At 37.8% G+C, this 8,410-nt stretch overlaps 2 long non-coding RNA genes across 2 annotated transcripts in view; one reads left to right on the top strand and one right to left on the bottom strand.

Annotated features, from left to right (window-relative positions):
- LOC140342871 (uncharacterized) overlaps positions 1-8,236 on the bottom strand; it is a 22,765-nt gene extending 14,529 nt beyond the window's left edge. Inside the window, exons 1-2 of the long non-coding RNA XR_011923187.1 lie at positions 8,076-8,236; positions 7,305-7,351 (exon numbers count right to left, since the gene is read on the bottom strand). This is a non-coding gene — a long non-coding RNA (uncharacterized lncRNA). The remainder of the gene's footprint in view (positions 1-7,304; positions 7,352-8,075) is intronic.
- On the top strand, positions 1,583-6,568 carry LOC140322658 (uncharacterized). Its single transcript, XR_011919221.1, has 2 exons — positions 1,583-2,516; positions 6,424-6,568. It is a non-coding gene; the product is annotated as an uncharacterized lncRNA (long non-coding RNA).
- Positions 8,237-8,410: the final 174 nt, after the last annotated feature.

The raw sequence follows: 8,410 nt of genomic DNA, 5'->3' as shown, positions 1-8,410 counted from the left end.
TGTCTTGGGAGGAAGGGGATCCCCCATCAGAGATCTCCCTGCGGCAGCCAAAGGGAGCCACAACAAGGAGGCTGAAGAGCCGCATGCGGCTCCAGAGCCGCAGGTTGCAGACCCCTGGGCTAGCCCAATAATAAGTAATAGATTAAAATTATATGTTTATACCAAACTATGTGCAGCAGCTGTGTCTGCTCAGTGTGTTTGTATGACCTGAATATACAGAACCCAGAGCAGGGACTCATGAGTATCAGCATATATATCCACATAATCCAAAGAACGACACCACCCCCACCCCCCAAAAAAAGTCAACGTTTAGTTATAAACAATACCTGGTTTGTTATGTCAGCCCTTGGCCTATTTTATATCTTGGATAGTCCATCAGCCCTGCTATAAAACCCGACTAGTCCTTTTTTACCATGGAGTCTTGGGTGTCTGACATTCTGTACCAGTAGTTCTTTTTGCATTCCCCAAAATATCAAATAGGTCTAACCCTGGAACCCTACATATTAGTCACAACAGGTATGTAGATCCCAGAACCTACGTGCATTATACCTGTAGATAGCCTGACAATAACACATATATGTCAATGGATCCCATTCAATTAAAGCCTACACAAAAAAAAAAAAACAAAGAAAAAGGTTTAAAGGTTTTAAACCAGAGTGGTAGGCTTTGAAACACACTTTGATAAAATATGCTCTTAGTATTATTACACAGTATTTCTATAGCACTGACATCATGTCACTAGCTGTCCCTCAAAGAGGCTCACAATCTAATGTCCCTAGCATAGTCATATGTCATTACCACAGTCTAGGGTCAAGCCAATTAACCTTACTGCATGTTTGTGGAATGTGGGAGGAAACCCACGCAGGCACATGAAGAACATACAAACTCCTTGCAGAGTGAGTCCTTCCCAAGATTTGAACCTGGGACTCAGCGTGCAGGGGCCAGCGTACTGCCCAATACTTGCGTAGACTCTCAGAGGGTAATTGCACAATGCCAGATGGTTATTACTGTGTGCACCTAAATACACTAATGTGTCACCCTCATTCTTTTCTTTGGGGCAGCTGTAGGTCTCCATTACTGTGCTTACCTCAACCAAAAAAATAAGAGTGTATGTATAGCCAAACCTATATTTATTTTTTGTTAGAGAATAGAAGGGGAGAATAGAAACCTTATCAAATTATACTTTGCTGTCTGAGACTTACTAGGGAGAATTCTGTTTACTTCCTGTCTTGCTCTTGATTCTATGTATTGGAGACACAGCAATAAGTGAGATGAAGTCTCTACAAAGAAATTGTTTTCTTTATAGAAGTCCCTGTTGAGGGATTTCCTCTTTTCTCTTATTCCAGGGACATCTGTGCATATTTTTATTCCCTATTACTTTCTGTGTCAGTGACAATAGTCATCAGAAGAAATAGAAGAGGATAAATCTACACAACAGTGACACAGACAACAATAAAAACTTTAAAGAAGAAAAAGTTGGAGCACCCCACTAATATTGATCATACACATAACAAGAACCAACATGTTTCAATGATTTTAAAATGATCCCTTTATCTGAGCTTTGGTGATATAAAAGAAAAAAAGGAGCAAAGTAACAATGTAAGAGTAATGTAAGATCGTTGATTTATGTGCAGCAATCACATTTTTAAGTGATTTCTCCATAATATATCACTAACTCATTAATTTCACAGCAATGTGTAGTTTAGTCACTCAGCATTTCAGCAGAACTAAACCCTTACCTGTAAAATATTGCGATTAGACAGATCCTTTATTGCAAAAGGGACAGCCGACGTCCCCCCTACAATAAAACACCCCTTCTGGCTTGATGGTGGTGCGGCCATCTTTCGACTCCTCTTCCTGGTTCTGCTCTTAGGTTACCTTGATGGGCCAGGATGACATAACTCCTTTGTTCAGTCCTGGTGGCCCCAGGGGTTGCTGAACCATAAATCCATTTTAAGGTTTGAGAAGCTTCTCTTGTGTCAGTGACAAGATCCCCATTGATCATCGTTTTTCATTCTCTTCTATGGCTAAAAATCACTGAAAGGAGATTGACTTGTCCAAAGCAAACCAACTCAATGCTTTTCAACTTAGCTTTTCCTTTGTAAGCTATTAGTAACTGTAGTGAAAGTTTACTTTGCATAGAATAATCATTGATGTACAAAGTATTGTGCAGAATCCACCTCATTTATTCCTTGCAATGGAAAAAATGACTTTCCTTAGTGAACAGGTTATATTTCTTTAGCAGCCATATATTTTCTTTATCAACCACAAAGTTTCCTGTTTACCAAGCCATCATGATCACAGTTGCAGGCTGGCAGTCACAGAATGTCTTCCAAGTTTGTTAAGAGAAAGTATGCATTAGTAATCAAATACTTTGAAACAGGTATAACCAAAGATTGAACTCCCCTACCCACAACATTGTGCTAGTGGTGCATAAGAAGGAACATCTGGAAGCTGCCTGAATAGACTGTAAGATAAAAGCAGCCATGTCATCATGAATTACTGTTTTATTACAGGTGGGTACATCAACATATCAAAATAGATAATTCTTCTGCAAATGCTTAGTGATGTTAATCCAATCGATCTCCCTAATGGGCCAACATTCACAGAATATTGTGAGTGTCAAGGTTTGAGGTGAGTAAATTAATATATAATAATATATAATAATATATAAGGCCATACAGAGGTAAGGCTAGCCTTCAGGCTGCTACAGCGGAATTGTCAACAATCTGATCTCTTACGGAAACAGTATTGAACATTTATACATAGGTCTCTATTGCTTGGGGCGGGGGAGCAACTAGGTTTCCAAACATCCAAACCGCACATAATAACTTTTAATCATTGATGATTGTTGTATACATAGGAGCATTGTGAAGAATTTTCTATAGCAAAGGTTTCATGATGGAAGGCAAAGCTATGTGTGTATTTACAGGAGGGAAAAATATACTCAAATAGTTTACTCTGAGCTTCTCACAATAATCATATAGGGTCAGCTAAGGGATGCAGCAGTTAAGAGTTGAAGGTAGTCTATAAAAGCTATATTAATATAGACAAGCATAATTTGTGTGTGCTTTTATCCCTTTTGTTATTTCACAATGATACAAGTAGAAGCCTGTCCATCAAACTCCCTAAAACAAACCATTTTAAGTATTCAGGAAAAAGGTTATTTCCTTTGCTTCTCTTTTTCTTTTTGTTTGGCCCATGTACTTAGCTTTTAGTATAACAAATGAGATTCTGGAATGTTTTTAAGGAGAATTCTACAACCAACCAGATTTGAGATTCCTATTGTATATATATTCCAATAAATATGACTGTGTTAAAATGTGTATTAAGTTATACTTATTCCATATTATTATTATTATTATTATTATTAACCACCTGGGCGTTACACTGAGGTCTAGATTTCTGTACCAAAAGTGTTACAGGTTTTCATGAAATTTTTTTTTTAATTGTAGACCTGTAACTTACAGAAATATGTCCGAACAGGGTTCTAGTAGATATCATGAATATAAAAAATGTTTGAAACACACAATCATGTAAAAAAAAAAAATTACTTTTACTAAAATTAAAGGAAAAACACAAAATTCAGCTTAAACAAGAATACATAAATAAATGAAAAATACTGAAAATGCGATAATTCGGTATACTGTATAGTAATATATTTTTCTAAAACACCTCCCTAGTGTCCAACGTCACATACCTATAGACAAAACCACATAAATATATTTTCTATTATTTTGTATTTATTTTTAATTGAAACTCATTCATTCATTTTGTATAGGATTGAATACAAACTCCTGTATTCAATCCAATACAAAATGAATGAATGAGTTTCAATTTGAATTTCCCGCACACGCGCCGACGTCATCGTGCACGCACGCACAAAAAGCCGGCCGGCTGTTTTTTTCCTCCGCCGGCCGGCTTCTTGTTTCAGAGATCACCCAGCGCTGGAACGAGAACGACGCTGGATGATCAACGGGACCAGGTAAGAAGCCGGCCGGCCAGCGGAACACAAGATGCCGGATGGCTTCTTACCTGTTCCCCCTGGTATACGAGAAGGCACCCGACGCTGGAGAGGGAGACCGACGGACGACGATCGACGGAGGACGACGCTGGAACACGAACCCGACGCTGGATGAGCACAGGGGGACCGAGATTTTCCCTACATTAAAATCCCCACTTACCTGGGTAAGTGGGGATTTTAATGTACGGAAAATCTCGGGCTTAACGAAAAGAGCAACTTTTTTTAGCCCGTACGAAGGTCGGGCTTAATGGTCGGGAGGTTAATAAACAGTATTTATATAGCAACAACATATTATGCAGAGCTGTACGATAAATAGGTCATTGTAACTTTGATATTTTGAGTAATGCCTTAAAAAAAAGTATGACCAACATCATGCTTGTGTCAGGTCATGAAATGGTAAAAAAAGAGACACACATAGAACTAGAATTTTTCAGAAGGCAGTTAGCAGTGGCATCTTCCTTAGTTCTTTCAGTATTGGTATTCTTTGAAAACAGAAAGCAATGTATATCAGTATGACTTAGTAACAGTGTGAGCATCAGTGGCTGTGATGATAATGACCCATGTTTTTTTTTTCGACAGTTGCACTTTTTATTGCTTAGGTAAACACTGTGATATTGAAAACCATGCTTGTGTTTTAGCTGTCATGATGGTGGACTTTTTCTAAAGTTTGTGTCATTATAAAGCTTTTTACATTTTCATATGACTAACACATTCTAATGAGAAAATCTTAAAAATCATTAAAATAAATGTAATTTTTTCTATATACAGTATACAACTAAGAATAATTTATTGGAAAAAGCCCTTCATAAATATAGTTACAAGTAAATTGTAATTTGAAAGTTTTCTAGAAAGATTGTGGCACAAGATCCTGTATTGTGTATATTTGTCTATCTGTATTGATATGTATCCCCAATGAGACTTTTATTGGATAAAATAAATTAGGAGTAAGATTTTGATTGGTAAAGTCCCATATACGTTATACAAGTAATAAGCCTTTCTTATTGAATGTTTAAGTTTCTTCCATTACAGATTTAAGTGGAGGAATGCTAATTTTACTAACTGGCTCTAATTTAAAGGTTATGACAGATTTATTGACTTAAACTATGTTGAAGACACAAACAGTTAAATAAAATGTATTCACTGTTAAATCTCTGGTACCACTAGTATTAAATCCACATAAATTGTGCCCATCTGTCCTAGCTATTTTTTTTTCTTAACTGAAGATGATCGCCTACACAAGAGCCTGCCCTTTCCAATCTGTCTTTGTTTCTCATCTGCAACTAGAGATTAATGTGCATTTTAGAACATATTTCAAGGTGTTTTCGGCACAGGGAAGGTTGAGCCTCGTTCTCACTGAGGGGAAAAAAAAGCTCCACTGAGCCAATTTCCTTTAAAGTGCAAGCAAGATTCTGATTGAAGTGGGCAGGTAGTCTGCTGTTAAGCAGATTAAGACACTTGTAATTAAAGAAGATGTTTGCTATTTCTGGGCATTCACAGGGAAACAAGCACACATATAAGCGAGGAAATGAGAAGGCATAAAAAATGTCTGTTTTCCAATGCATACTGAGTTGACCTGTTTACTGTATTGTTATCATAAAAAAATGATTTGTGCGGTTCGTCTAAATGTATAAGTATAATAAATAGACCTCAGAAATAATCCCCAAACACTACACATGTCAGTAGTAGATATGTGGAACCTGAGCATTGATGGTTTTGTTGATATGCCCAAGCTCTTGGCAGCGTGTTGCCTGCTTGGTGTCCAGCCTTAAGCTCCCTGTACCATCTCTGACAATAGATGATCCTTTGTAATCAGCAATGAAGGGATAGCCAGGTGCAAGTCCCCATATGAGGGTTCTTAGAAGCATCCTTTGTGGAGCAGCACGCCTGATTATTTATCCTTTTATGTGGCCGATGGTTTTTTTTAATACATATAGTCCAGAGTTATTATAAGGAAATAGGTCTAAGAGAAAGACGGTCCTTGTGATGGAATGAAAATTCAATATTAAAGTTTATGTAAACTTTATCCCTAAAATCTAATGTAGGTTTTACCATAATGTTATTTCAAAAGTTCTTTTTAATATTTTTATTCTAGTTTTTGAAAAATATTTTAATAACAATGATCACATTATCAGACAGGGAGTATAATGCCACAGCAGGAACATCAGAGTTATTATTATTATTATTAAACAGGATTTATATAAATCCTGTTTAATAATAATAATAATAACTCTGATGTTCCTGCTCCAAAAACTGAGAATTCCATGAAATCTGGAACTTTTGGGAAGTGTGGATCCAAACCCAGAGTGAACATTCACTTCAACTGGTTTATTTTAATGTAAATGCTACTCCTGCTTTTTATATTGTTAACTTTAAATGTCTTCACTGCTGATTTCTTCCAGCCGTATTCAGTGGTTTCCTGTTTACATGCTGCACATCATTGCTGTGGTCTGGCTTCCTGATAGTGACAGTGGATGATCCTAATTCCATTCATGATTGGTTTTTACTGAAAATGCATATTAAAATATGATTGGAAAACCATAAAAACTGTCAAACTCCTTTACTACCTTCAAACTTAGTTTTTAGTCATTTGGTTCTGATATACTCTGTACTTTGTAGCATTACTCACATTTGATAAATATATTGATATCTGAGTAGACTATAGGTAATTATTAATATTACACAATATTTATATAGCGCCAACATATTACGCAGTGCCATAGTCTTATCACTAGCTGTCCCTCAAAGGGGCTCACAATCTAATGTCCCTACCTCAGTCATATGTCATTAATACAGTCAAAGATCAATTTTGGGGGAAATGCAATTTACCTAAATGCATGTTTTTGGAATGTGGGTGGAAACTGGAATACCCAGAGGAAACCCACACAAACACGGGGAGAACATGCAAATTCCATGCAGATAGTGTCCTGGCCAATATTCTAACCTGAGACCCAGTGCTGCAAGGGCCAGAGTGTATTTAGTTCAACAGTATTAGAAGTTTGCAGTATTAAAAACAATACAAAACATGAGGTCTCTGGGTTATGCAACTTTTTTATAAAGATATGATGTAAAGATCCAGATCTAGTGGCATCTGGTTACCTGATACCATTGATTCTCTGCAGTTCTTGGCCATGCTGCGTGTGGTCCCTACGTATCTGCAGGCTGTGCTGTCACTGGTACTAGACACATTCAATAAGCTCACATTTGTTCCCACTTTTTTAATCTGACCCAGAGAGAAACATGGAAGCTGCCATTACTGATGTCTCCTGGCAATGCTCATTACCTGTCTGACATGCTGGATATCTTGTTTCAGTTCTTCAAGTCTGTGACCTGGAAAATAGGAGCAGGACAAATATATTAGCAATTTCAGAACTAAACAGAAATGGAAGCCTCCGTATGTCTCCTAAAGATTCACTTTACATATGGTGGCACAGTGAGCTGTTGGGCATACAGCACCTGGCACAGCATGACCTGTAAGAGCTGTCATTATCCATAAAAACATTCCATCAAGGTCAGCATGTAGAATAAATTCATAAGCTGTGTTAATGGGAGCAGCTCAAGGTGAAAATCTATTAGGTGTTTTTACATGCAATACTCTGGAGCTGATTCATTTATGTAGCCCTGTTATGGGAGGGGGGTCATGTAAATGGCTCCCACAAAACAAGCTATGGCGCTAACCTGTAGATAACAAAGAGGATCCTGAGCCTTCGCTATGTGGAAGAGTGAGGATACTAATAAAGTTGGCAGTGCCTCCACCCAAGACAGGGTCTCTGTTAGCAGAGGGGGCTCCCTTCCTGGGACATTAACCAGAAATAATAACAGCAATATAAAACAACATCTGAGGAACCACTACACCCAGCATGCAACATTAACCATTGCAGCTAAATGAACACACAGGTTAGAGTATTTGTAAGCTTTATATCTCAAAACAGTAATAACAATATATACAATCAATAAACATCAATGAATACATATATCAAGCACACAGCAGAGTCTTGAGAAGAATTGTGCACAGATATACCCGGGTATATATACAGTCTATTACCACAAATACCTCCAGTACTGATCAGTATCAGGATGAGTTGCAGAGGCCTCTGGAGTTGATTGTAGTAAAGATGTCCTGATGAGATGATCCTCAAAGCAAGGAAATCCTCCAGCCGGCAATTGGGCTGTGTATGCTGTGATCCCGGATTGCAGGGATGCAGGCAAAGTCTCTGGAGTTCAGGAACAATCTGTCTGCGCTACCAGACCCTAGCAATCACACTAATCTGCCAATGTAACCGGACCTCTGCTACCTATGGGCCATCGGATGCCTAACCTATGCTAGGTGTAACTAGACAGAGGGTGCAGATCAGCAAAGATAACTGAAAAGGGCAGAGCACATATATA

This window comes from Pyxicephalus adspersus, chromosome 1 (assembly GCF_032062135.1).
Source record: "Pyxicephalus adspersus chromosome 1, UCB_Pads_2.0, whole genome shotgun sequence".
NCBI lineage: Eukaryota > Metazoa > Chordata > Amphibia > Anura > Pyxicephalidae > Pyxicephalus > Pyxicephalus adspersus.
The sequence above is the reverse complement of the archived record's forward strand: the minus strand, read 5'-3'. Positions and strand labels throughout refer to the sequence as shown.